This window comes from Eumetopias jubatus, unplaced genomic scaffold (genome assembly GCF_037043125.1).
Source record: "Eumetopias jubatus isolate StellerSeaLion01/CBP00866 unplaced genomic scaffold, mEumJub1_p1.0 scaffold_5, whole genome shotgun sequence".
NCBI lineage: Eukaryota > Metazoa > Chordata > Mammalia > Carnivora > Otariidae > Eumetopias > Eumetopias jubatus.
Window position 1 is genome coordinate 48,575,575 of NW_028274811.1, and position 13,070 is coordinate 48,588,644.

Sequence of the window (13,070 nt, forward strand, 5' to 3'; positions counted from 1 at the left end):
TAACTCTAAAACCCAAATATTTGTGCCAGAAAAAAATGCATTTATTCATTTTCTTTTATTAAAGTAATCCTTGTTTGGGGAAAAAAATAGAATATTCAGATAAGCAAACAAAGAAACAAGCAAAAACCTCCCAAATGACTCATAATCCACTATTCCAAAGTTCTCATTTAGTTAAGTGGCATAATTTTGCACATAATGTGTTTTAGCTTTTTTTTTTTTAATGACAGTGTTCTGTAAACATGCTCCCATGTCGTTAACCATAGATCTCTCTTAACATTTTACTGGCCACCTAGTATTTCATTTTATGGATATACTGAATTTATTTAACCAATCCCCTTTGGTAACTTTGTTAGTTGACACTTTTTGGCTGATAACAACCTGTTCTAAATGTACAGCTCCAGTCTTGCTATTTCCTCAGGATAAATTCCTAGGATTGACTGTTGTGTTGTTTAACTTCATACCTTTGGTCCTGTCCAATTGCTACACTGTCATCATCCTCTCAGTGATTAACAGGCCTTTTAACCCAACATCCTTAGCCTTAGGCTGGGAGATTGACATCTCCTCAGTAAGAAACCTCAGAGTTCTTAATACCCAAATTCGTCTCTTCTAATCTGACATATCAGTTGAAATTTTTATAATTTTGAAGATTAACTTTATAATGGTGATTGGTGCTTTCTGGGTGTTTTGTTTGTTTGATTCTGTTTTTAAAGAACTTACCATTGCTTCTCTTGCCAGTGAAACGTAACAATATGTTTTAAAGAAAGACTTTAAGTGCCTTTCCGAGCTACCCGGGGAAGGGTCCATAGGGCGTTGTTTTGCATTCCCGTCATAACTTAAAGGGAAACTTTGACAATGTCCGGAGCCCTTGATGTCTTGCAAATGAAGGAGGAGGATGTCCTCAAATTCCTTGCAGCAGGAACCCATTTAGGTGGCACCAACCTTGACTTTCAAATGGAACCGTACATCTACAAAAGGAAAACTGATGGTATCTACATCATAAATCTGAAGAGAACACGGGAGAAGCTTCTGCTGGCAGCTCGTGCTGCCATTGTTGCCATTGAAAACCCAGCTGATGTCAGTGTCATATCATCCAGGAACACTGGCCAGCGAGCTGTGCTGAAATTTGCTGCTGCTACCGGAGCCACTCCTATTGCCGGCCGCTTCACTCCTGGAACCTTCACTAACCAGATCCAGGCAGCCTTCCGGGAGCCGAGACTTCTGGTGGTTACTGATCCCAGGGCTGACCACCAGCCTCTTACAGAGGCGTCCTATGTTAACCTGCCTACCATTGCTCTGTGTAACACAGACTCTCCTCTGTGCTATGTGGACATTGCCATCCCTTGCAACAACAAGGGAGCTCACTCGGTGGGTCTGATGTGGTGGATGCTGGCCAGGGAAGTTCTGCGCATGCGTGGCACCGTTTCCCGAGAACACCCATGGGAGGTCATGCCTGATCTCTACTTCTACAGAGATCCTGAAGAGATTGAAAAGGAAGAGCAAGCCGCTGCTGAAAAGGCTGTGACCCAGGAGGAATTTCAGGGTGAATGGACAGCTCCAGCTCCTGAGTTCACTGCTACTCAGCCTGAAGTCGCAGACTGGTCTGTAGGCGTGCAGGTGCCCTCGGTGCCTATTCAGCAGTTCCCTACTGAAGACTGGAGTGCCCAGCCGGCCACTGAAGACTGGTCTGCAGCTCCCACTGCTCAGGCCACTGAATGGGTAGGAACAACCACTGAGTGGTCTTAAGCTGGTCTTCCACAAAGGGAAACAAAATGGAAATAGAAATGGAAAAGGTTGACGGAAAATAAACAGTCTGTAAAAGTCAAAAAAAAAAAAAAAAAAAGAAAGAAAGACTTTAAGTATCATTTTGACCCTTGTAGTGTAGTTCTCACAACAGCTTGGCAGTTGTTTATAAAACAGTATGTGTTAGGGTTTGCTACAGAAGTGGAGTCCATGAGCGAAAAGCATCAGCCTCACCTGAGAACTTGTTAGAAGTATACTCTCCTACGCCCCACTCTCCCTACTGAATCAGAATCTGCATTTTAATAAGTTCCCCAGGTGATTCATGTGTTCTTTAATGTTTGAGATTCATTGCTTTAGGCTATTTTGAACCCAGCTCTCATTTGTCATTTATAGACAGCTCATTTTGCTCCTTGTTCTAATTGCTTTTGCCGTATGTTGCATTTTCCTGTCTGCTAGAAAGTACTGCCCTTTCTTTTTTATGTGTCTGGCTCAAAACAAGAATGGAATCTATCTTATAAGGCAATTGTCTTTTAAAGTATTGTTGCTCACTTGAGTTAGAAGCTGTTATATTGATTGTGGCATTTTAGAGCAAACTGAATTATTAATTTGGCTTCATTTGGCAAATAGAAACATTTTAAAATCAGTGATCTTATGAAACATGGTGCCCTCTGTCATGGAACTGTTATCTTTCTCTTAAAGATATGCTAGCGGTTATGAATATTTTATAATGTGTCTGCCTGGATATAAATAAATAACAGTCATCTTAAAAACAAGCATTATATTTATCTGAAAATGCTTACCTTGCAAGTTCATTGTTTCAAGGACAACAAATGTGCATTTAAAATAAGAAACATGATAAAAGTTTTACTTGAGATTACAGTTTTCTGCTGAATATAACAAAATCTGTTTTTAGATGTTATCTTTTCAAATCATAGATGAACCCGCTAAGGTACTATTCATCCATAAAAATGTACAGGTATCCCCCATGCTTTAAACTCAGGAAACAAATAGATTTGAGCGCATTTTTAGAGATACACATTTTCTTTGTATGTTTTTGCTTCTCACTGTCTGAACTCAGGAACCAAATAGGTTTGAATAGCAAGTGATGTTGTACCTCTCTTACACATTAACTGTGAGCACAATGAATACACATAGACCTATAACATATAGAAGTATTCCATAGTTAGCTTTCCACAAAATGTTAACCTCTATTTAATACAATAGTGTATTAAATATGGAAATACTCTGTAAATTGTGCTCTCTTTTTGGATAGTCAGAATGCAGGTCAGTCTGGATGGATCCTCTATGTAAGAAGTCTGTTAAATCTTGCTTAATCCCACGTTGCTGACACAGTAAATGACAAGGACCAGCAGGCCATATGCCAAAATGATGAGGCCATATTGTGTTTATAATAGAGACTGTGAGTTCCTTATCCAATGTGAGCTTCAGATCCCTCATCTGTAAACTGGATTATATGCTGACATGTATTGGAGTGCCTGGTACACTGTCACTGGTTTTATATTTCCAGTGGAAACTTGGTGACAGGGGTGCTTCAACCAATGATTATTCACTAAAAGTGAGATTGACTGTAACACCCTGCCCTGATACTCTGCCTTCTCTCTGATGGCATCAGTACTTGTCCCCTCATTCACTGAAATATAGCCATACTGGTCACTTGGTTGTCTCTTACACACACCAAGGGCTTGAACCTTCTGTCTGGAAGGATCTGCCCCCAGGTACCCACGTGAGTCTCTCATCTCTTTCACATCTCTACTCAAATGTCACTTCCTTGGAGAGACCTTATTTGACTACCCTAAGAGACCTGCCTATCCTGAACATATATTCTCTATTTTCTTAAAGTTTCTTTTTCTTCACAGTACTTATTACCACCTAATATACACTTGTCTTATTGTTTCATTATCTCCACTAGACTCTAACCTCCACAAGAAAAAAGTCTTTTTAGGTTGTGTTTACTACTACATATGCAGGAATTCAATATGAACAAGTGAATGCATGGCATTTTATTAAGTATATAGAAATAAATTTCTATTTGGGCCTCTCCCGGTTGTATATTTAACATCAGATATATAATTTTGGAGCTATACCAAGTGTAATTATGGCAGACATTGTTAGTTCACTCATTTAGCACCTGTTTCCAGCCTCCTCCTTCCTTGCCTGCCTTTACTATGGAGGACCCCCCCCCCCCAAATAAAACAAACCCTAGAAAAAAATTTGCCATTCTGCCCTGTATCTAGGACTGACTGTGTGGCATAATTGAGATCAATGGAAAATAAGCAGAATCTTCCAGGACCTTCTAGGAAAAGCTTTTTCTTGTGTGCACAAGGAACCAATGTGTCTGGTTTAGACATTTGTCCTTCCTGTCTTAAGAACACAATGCCTAGAGCTGTGGAAGACATTTTGCAGCCCACAGTTTCAGACTTCCTAGTGCCTGAGAAAATAAAATCTTATTTGTTAAAACTACAAATAATCAGTTATTCTGTTCATTGCATTTGACAGATTTCTTAACTCATACAAAACTCTGCAGAAGGAAGAGGTAAGGAAACTCATTGCCTAGCACAGATGATTCTGCAGCAACTGTTAGTATATTAATTTATGCCTTTTGAATGTTAAGATTGAGGAAGGGTCACATTCTAAATACTTTTAACAGCTTAATGAATTTGATGTTCTTAATTTTCAATGTTATACTACATTGTAAATTAAGGATGTAAAAAAAAATTAACCTTCCCAGAGCTGTAGTTATCAGTTATGTAATTTAAGAAGTACAAAAGTTTCACTGAAGCAGGTAATCTTATGAACTGTTAACTGAGGCTCTCCTCCTTTGTGCCCCTTCCTGTTTTCCCTCCACTGTTCAGCTGGCTGTGTTCTATACATGCATTGTCCATGACCAGAAGGCAAACAATTCAGAAAAAACAAATCAATGAAGTAGAGCTTCTGGGTTTTTTGCTTGCCTGTTTGTTTTGTTGTTGATGATACAGTGTTTTTAATTCTCTGCAAAAACAATTGTTTTAGACACAAATGTTCTTGATTTGTAAGAACTAGGCTTCTTGACAGAAGAGTTTTGAGAGAATCCAGATAAAGTTTTGAAGGTGTTAAACATGAACTTTATGCCATAAATAGTTGATTGAAAAGGAAACTGATAGAGAAGCTTATTTTTCTTATAGTTAGCAGATGATAATTTTTCTTACACTTCGGGAAGGAGACCTGCCCTCCCCAGCCCAGAGCCAATATTCACAGAGGACACCCTCCCCCCTCCTCCCTAAGATTCCCTGATTCATATGAGCTCTGTGACTTCCCAAGTCCTCTGAGGCATCAAGGATGGATGAAGGGAAAGAAATGATAAAAGGGTAGAATTCTGACTATTGGCCACAAGAAACTGAGCTTTAAACCGGAGGTGAATGATTTTCCCTGAAGATTGTTGTCCTCGTCTACACAGAGGAAATGAGAGCTAAGTAGACAATTTAGATTCACTTGGGTTCTTGCACATATCAATTTAGTGACCTTAATATTTATACTTGCTGGATGATAAACATGAAGCTCTAGAGTTCCATTCTATAAGTTTTTTTTTTCCTTAATGCTAAGAGGTTAAGGTATGTCAGTGGATTTTATGTCTCCTATAGATATTTTATGATAAATTTGTCAGTTGAGCCTTCAGTTTCTAGAAATTTTTCACATCATTTATATCCATTTTGTCCTGTAACCATCATAATATTCTCTATAAATTACTGGAATACAACATTTCTTTTTCTTCAAAGAAAAAAATTAAAAACTAGAAATTTTCTCAGATAACTCTTCTAAGTTTTGAAGAAATAAATGAGGTAAAATTTGATCGCCTAGGGCTTAGCATTTTTTGTTACCAAACTATTACTCAGGGTGCACTTTTTCAGTCTGTAAAAATACTTTCTGATTGAGACTTGTAATGTGTTTTATTTATTCCATCAACCTGGTAAATGCAGTGGAGTCCTAGAAACTTTATGGACAGGGTAAACTGAAAAATCTGTAAGATCTGAGAGTGAAAGATGGCGTTAGTACCAGCATACCTTTCACTTTTCTCTCTAGTCTCTATCCTCAAGGTGCTTTTAGTAAGAGAAGTTTCTTCATTATAACTTTTGTGTGCCCCTATAAAGGTAGGGGAAAACCCTGAGTTAAAATAATACAGATATATTCTACTTTTAAACAAACTTGATATGTCAAAATCCAAATTTATATTGTGGCTGAAATGAGGACAGATTCTTTCTTTTGCAAAAGTATTTCCCATAGGTTTCCTTGAAATAGCAAACTTCTGTAATCTAACAAAAATAGACATTTTCTATCAACCAAGTATAGTTGTCTTTTTATGTCCTGAATCCATTTATTTCCATCTTCCAGCAGTAATCAAATCATCACTGTCAGTTGCCTAGACCACGGTACAAACTCAATTTCTCTTCCTGCTACTGTGCTTGCCACCCCCCCCCCCCCCACCAATCCACTCCCCAGCCAGCCTCATAGTAGCCGGGTAACTCAGATCATGTTTCTCCTCTGTATCAAAATGAGAAAATAAGAATTCCTCATCACAGTGTCATGACCCTAATGATTTGCCCCCTACGCCAGCCTGTGTTCTTAACCATTCCTCTACCGCTCTTCCCCTTGCTCACTTCATTTTGACTACACTAGCCTTCTTGATGTTTCCTAGTTATACTCAAACATAGTCCCACCTTTAGGCTTTGCCTCTGCTCTTGACTCATTCTCTAGATGACTGGCTGTGCTTGTTTTTTGTCAAATGCTACATTCTCAGGCGTTTTCTAACCACTCGTAGCTCTCAAGGATCTCTATTTTATTTTCTTGACAGTACTTATCTTTACTTGCAAGTATCTTATTTTTTCATTTGTTTAGTTGTATATTAGCTCTCATTTCCATTAGAAGGTAAGCTCCATTGCAGAGAGCTTTTTTATCTTTTTTACTCCTGAAACCCTAGTGTGTGGAACGGTGCCTGATACCTTAGAGCGCCTGGCCTAATAAATATTAGTTGAATGAGTAAGTTCTGGGTATGTGACTGAAAAGAAAAAAAATATGTAAATTACCGCTTATAAGTCAAATCATTTTACAAGCATTAAGTGTAAAGTCTGTTGGTTATTCAAAATGCTATTTACTTTATAAATCTCTCTCTCTTTTTCTTTTTCTGCATTGCCTACTACATTAGTGAGCATAGAACGATCACCTGGGAAACCTCTTGGCCTGCCAGTCTTTCCTCCCCATTGTGGCCAGAGTGATCTTTACAAAACACAGACTCCTTCTTAGAAACCCTCCATGGATGTCTTGCTCTTAGGATGAATACCAACATTCTAACATGGCTGGAGAAGGCCAGCCTGGTCAGTGCCCATGTGCCTCTATAGCATCATCCTGCTACACTGTCTGCTAGATCTGTGATCCTTCCACTGGGTCTTTGTAACCTCTGCCTGGGCCCTTTCCCACCTCCCTCCCCATTTTGCCTTTTTAATCCTGCTCATCCTTCGTAAGTCAGCTAAAGGATCCCTTCCTTGGAAGTTTTTATGCACCCACCAAATTAGATCAGGTTGCTTTGTGATTTGCCTCCGTGATCATATTTCTTTCCTTCAGAGCATTTATCTCAATATCTGTTCCCATGTATAGTTAAAATTTCCTTTTCTTGTGATGTGAACTTTCAAGATAGATTCTCTCAGCAACTTTCAAATACACAATTCGGTGCCATTAACTGTAGTCAGTGTGGTACATTATGTCCACAGCATGCATTTTTTTTAATAACTGGAAGTTTGTACCATTTGACTACCTTCACTCTTTGGTGGTTTGTTTGTTTGTTTGTTTAATTATATATCACATGGTTAAGAATCTAAGAGGTTAAGCAGCTTAGCATAGTGTCAGCCCAGAACCTGGGCTCTGGAATCGGAACAGTTTTGCTAAGTCCTGGCTTTTCCTATTAATAGCTGTCAAATAACTCAACATCTCTGGGCTTCAGTGCCAGTGTCTATAGAGATAATAGTGCCCACCTCCTCAGATTATTGTGGGGATTAAATGAGATAATACACTTTAATTTCAGTACAGTACTTTGCATATGGTAAGAATTTGAGAAATGTCAAGTATTATTAATAAAGTTATTTTTTATATTAAATTTGCCCTTTCCATTAGGTGTGTATCTTCTGTTTTCTCAATACTTATACCAATGTTATTACAAAAGGTAAAATTGAACATCTGGGTGTTCTGAGCCTGAAACCCAAATTCCACCACTTCACCTTTGAAAAATGGAAAATATTTAAAAATTCTCTGTGGATACATAAAATATATAAATACAGAGAGATTGCCTATTTATAGGTCTATTTATATATCTACAGATATTTTATATGTTTTGATTTTCTTTTAAAATCAAGATTATGAAGGGCCACTTTATAGCTTGAAGAGTGTTTACTCCTTCGGCAGCTAAAACCTTTGGCAAACTAAACCCATCTGAAGTCTGTCTTTAGCTATTTTCTAGGAAGTTGCTATTTAAGAAGCAGGGTCAGAATGGCGATGAATAGGGCCTGATGACAAGATGAAGAAGAAATTCGTAGTGATGGTGTTTCATCTAATGATTCCTTCTCCTCAGGGACTGACAGAACCATATTGTTGTCTTGTTTCTGGTAACATATGGCTCTTCAGACCAGAATTGTTTACTTTATTTCTTCTTTTGTTTAAATAGCAATAAAGAATTTTATACCTTGGGGACATCAGAAAATCTCTGTTGCTTTGCAACATGCTTTTTGCAATGTGTCATGTTACAGAAAGTATTTAAGAGAGTTTGAGCTGGAGGAAAATGAATTTATAAATAGACTCATCAAATAAAACGAGGTTTTGTAATGATGCAATTATAAAGCAAGCCATAGTAAAAATATAGGACAGTCTCTTGTGATTATCCATCCTTCTTATATAATCTTTCTGTTTGGATATTGTACACTGTAATGGACTTAGCTAACTATAGAATATGGCAAGCTTCAAGCATATTGCATAAAACAAAACGCCTAAGAAAATGTAGAGAACATTAGTGAAGAAAATCTAATTCCCATGTTTTTCCCTAGACATTAATATATGTCCTACCCTGGATTCATTTAAGGGACTTTAAAAAGTGATTTGGTAAGTGTATCTGAGCCATCTGAAATGATACCTGATACCTTGATATTTAGGGAAAGAGAACCCACATTATCAGAAGTCAGCTGCTACTGTTCTATACCAAATTTCCCATAAATAAATCATGTTTTCCATATTTCTATAGGAAGATCACAATTTTGAACTAAATTTTTGACAACATTCCTCAGAAAAATTAACGAGCCACTAAATGAGCTATGGATCCTTACTTTTAAAAAATACTTAAACCATTCATCCAAAAAGTAAAACAAATTGACCATGGATAAATTTACAAATTCTTTGATATATTTCATTCATTAACTAATACTGAACACTTTTTGTGTACGGCATACACACAGGCTAGGAAAATAGATAATGAAAAGGCATAGTGCTTGCTCTGTAGGAGCTCACAGTCCAACAGCTGAGATGGATATAAGGCAGTGATGACCTTATAATTTTGGCAAGTGCCATAAAAGAAATACAGACAGGGTGTTGGAAAAACAGGCAACTCGGCACAGGAAAGTTAAAGGGGCAGAAGATATTTTTGCCTGGGAATCCTTGCATGAAGTCCTGTGAGATAGTCAGGAGCTGAGTAGGAGGTAAGGCAGTGAAGAGTGAAAGGGGAGAGCTCATGGCTTATTCAGAGACTAAACAAGAAAATGGTGATGTTGGAAGAAGGCTGTAAATGGGAGTCAAGGTGGAAAAGTGTGTAGAAGCCAGACCGAAAAGACAATTTCATGCCCTGCTAGGAACTTTAAAACAAAATTAAGAATGGCCTTATAAGTTTGTGTTTTAGAAGTCAGTATAGCAGAAGTGTAGAGGGAGAAGGGAGGAAGATAAGATTGAGAAAGGATAATCAGAGAAACTAGTTAGGAGATTGTTACAGAAATCCCAGTAAGGGAGCTTAAATTAACATTGGATATCAACATATTTAAGAGACCCTGAGTGCCAACAGTACTTGAGAGCTAATTCGATGTGATGGTGAAAGAGAGAAAGAATAACGATGGACTCTGAGAAACAAACTGAGGGTTCCAGAGGGGAGAGGGTGGGGGGATGGGTTAGCCTGGTGATGGGTATTAAAGAGGGCACGTTCTGCGTGGAGCACTGGGTGTTATGCACAAGCAATGAATCATGGAACACTACATCAAGAACTAATGATGTATGGTGATTAACATAACAATAAAAAATTATTTAAAAAAAAAAAGGAAAGAAAGAATAAAGGTTTGGTGGTGGAGGAATTGAGGATGCTATTTCCTGGAATCGTAAGTGCAGGTTAAGGAGCAAGTTTAGGAGGGGAGTGAGGTAAGGAATAGGTAGACATGCCAAGACTGACATGTTTGTGGGATATATAGGCAGATGAATCCAATAGTTGATTTTGTATATATGGTTATATAAGTTTGAGTTTTAAAGATATATTGGGCGGGCACCTGGGTGGTGCAGTTGGTTGGGCATTGGACGCTTGGTTTTGGCTCAGGTCATGATCTTGGGGTCATGGGATTGAGCCCCGCTTCAAGCTCCACACTCAGCGCAGAGTCAGCTTGAGGTTCTCTCTCCCTCTCTTCTCCGCCCACTCATGCGCTCTCTCTCTCTCAAATAAATAAATAAAGTCTTTTTTTTTAAAAGATTTTATTTATTTATTTGACAGAGAGATAGCGAGAGTACAAGTAGGCAGAGCGGCAGGCAGAGGGAGAGGAAGAAGCAGGCTCTCCGCTGATCGATGCGGGGCTCGATCCCAAGACCCTGGGATCATGAACTGATGAAGGCAGACGCTTAACCAACTGAGCCATGCAGGCGCCTCAATAAATAAATCTTTTTTTAAAAAATATCTTTGGGCTGAGATACAGTTTGAAAAACATCTTCTTAGGTAGTTGACTAGATATGGAAGACTAGTTCTACGGAAAGAGAGTGGATAAAATGAAAGGGAGAGTGTTGTACATGCAACTAGAGAAACACCATCATTAATTAAGGGATCGAGTGTTTGTCAGAGTGGGCTTTTTGAACGTGAAAGTACAGAGGTAGGATACTTGTAAGTGATGGAGCAAGGGGGACAGCAGTGAGTAGAAGCAGCTTCTGTAGCCACGTATGAGTGTTATTGGTGGGATTTTTGTTTGCTTGTTTGTTTTTCTCAGAAGTAGAAAAGCACTAATCTGCAAGAGGAATTAGGGCTGGAGAATACCAACTCCACTTCATCTTCCTGGGAGGAATGTACCGTAGTGGAGCAGTCTTTTATGAGAAGGCTGTAGAAGTGATGAGCTGGGTAAGAAATGTTCAGGCAAGGAAGGAGGTATCTGTAAGTCTGTGAAGAGGGAAGACCTTAGTCACTGTGTCAGTCCAAGGAGAGCCACAGTAAAAGAATGAGTTGGAGAGAGACTGCAGAGAATGAGGGTGTTTGCAAGAGATCAGTATCTGAAGGAGTAAAATACTTTTCTTGAGTCCTATTCTGATTCAGAGATATTTTCTTGGTCCTAAGAAAACTTACCCTAGTCCATTCAGATATCAACCTTGTGATGTTTAACATTGCAGATACACACCTTTGCTCTCTATCTACACAGCAAGGCATCTTGGAGAGCTGGTCCTGTTGTCTGACCTTTTAACATAAACATAATTTGTTTCTTCAAAATTAAATTTCCATTTTGGTTTATTTATGATTCTAAGGGTTCTCTATGCTCATTATAAACATTCAAACACTGGGAAAAGAATAAACATCTCTGATAATCCTATTTCTAGAACTAAAAAACAATTACTCATAACATTTTGAGGTTATGAGTACCTTACCTCTTTTGGCTTTACATATATTTAATAAACGCAATAAATAAATAAATATGTGAATATAGTATTGTGTCTCTATGCACATTATATAATGCCTATATTGACACATATAGAATTTATGTATATAGACATTTTGCCAAAAAGACTAATTCTGCATAGACTCATAAACTGCTTTTTCCCTAACTTAACCTTGTGACAATTTTTCCAGGTCTGGGACCTACATCATCATTTTTAGTGGGTACAAAATATTCCACTGTATCGTTATGCCATAATTTCTTTAGTCATTCCCCTATTGATGAAGTTTTATTGTTCTCTGCTGTTTTTTTATAACTGAATTCAGAGGTGTTTTTTGGGGGGAAGGTATAGTTGACACATAATGTTACATTAGTTTTAGGTATACGACATAGTGATGCAACTTCTGTTATGCTATGCTCACCACAAGTGTAACTACCATCTGTCACCATACAACACTATTAAAATACGGTTGACTATATTCCTTGTGCTGTGCCTTTTATTCCTCTGACTTGCTCCATAACTAGAAGCCTGTATCTCCTACTCCTCTTCAGCCCTTTTGCCCATCCCCCGTAACCCCCTTTCCTCTGGCAACCATTAACTGATTCTTCCGTATTTACAGGTATGATTCTGCTTTTTTGTTTGTTTGCTCATTTCTTGTGTCAGATTCCACATATGAGTGAAATCATATGATGGTGTTTGTGTTTCTCAGTATGACCTATTTGGTTTTAGAGAGTTATTTATAAAAGAATAGCCTTTCTTTTGAAGTGAATTACTTTGTATTTAAATAAGGAAAAACATAATTTCTGCAATCTTCGGTTAAAAGCCTTATGTTCCACTACTAACATTATCTGAGTTATCTCATTTGTAAAATTATCTGTTAATTTAGAAGAATCAATTCCTCAGTGTCTTGCTTTGGAATCCTATCATTTTAGGACTGAGCCCTGGTCCCACATAATACGTAGCTGTATGACTAAGTCAGGATTATTTATCATCTCCTCTCTGAGCCTTAGTTTCCTCATACATAAAAAATTTCATTGTTTCTAATGGATTTATTTAAGATATGCAGCAATAATAGATTTAACAGTTTTGGCTTTTTAGTAGTTCTCTGTAAACTCAGAAGTCATTTAATCACCTAGTGTATCATGCTTCTGCCTACAAGAGCTACTTTGGATAGAAGTCACTTCATTTGTTAATTGTGTTCTTTCACATACTTTTAATACCAATATTTTTTATTCATTGGTTCTCAGGATATTATAAATACTTAGATTATAGGATTTTTTTCCTTTTTTCTAAAAACAAACAAAAAAGCCACAAACATCTTTTTAGGCACAGTAACCTCATTGAGTGACCCTCCCACCCGGTTCTGTTTCTTTCTGAACATGCCATTATCTGATTAAATATTGCAAATATATGTCTTA

The 13,070-nt window shown here is 37.8% G+C and overlaps 1 protein-coding gene and 1 pseudogene across 2 annotated transcripts in view; both read left to right on the top strand.

Annotated features, from left to right (window-relative positions):
* Window positions 1–13,070, top strand: part of RNF180 (ring finger protein 180) — a 155,689-nt gene that overhangs the window by 54,951 nt on the left and 87,668 nt on the right. The window lies entirely within an intron of this gene.
* On the top strand, window positions 852–1,792 carry LOC114224654 (small ribosomal subunit protein uS2 pseudogene; annotated as a pseudogene).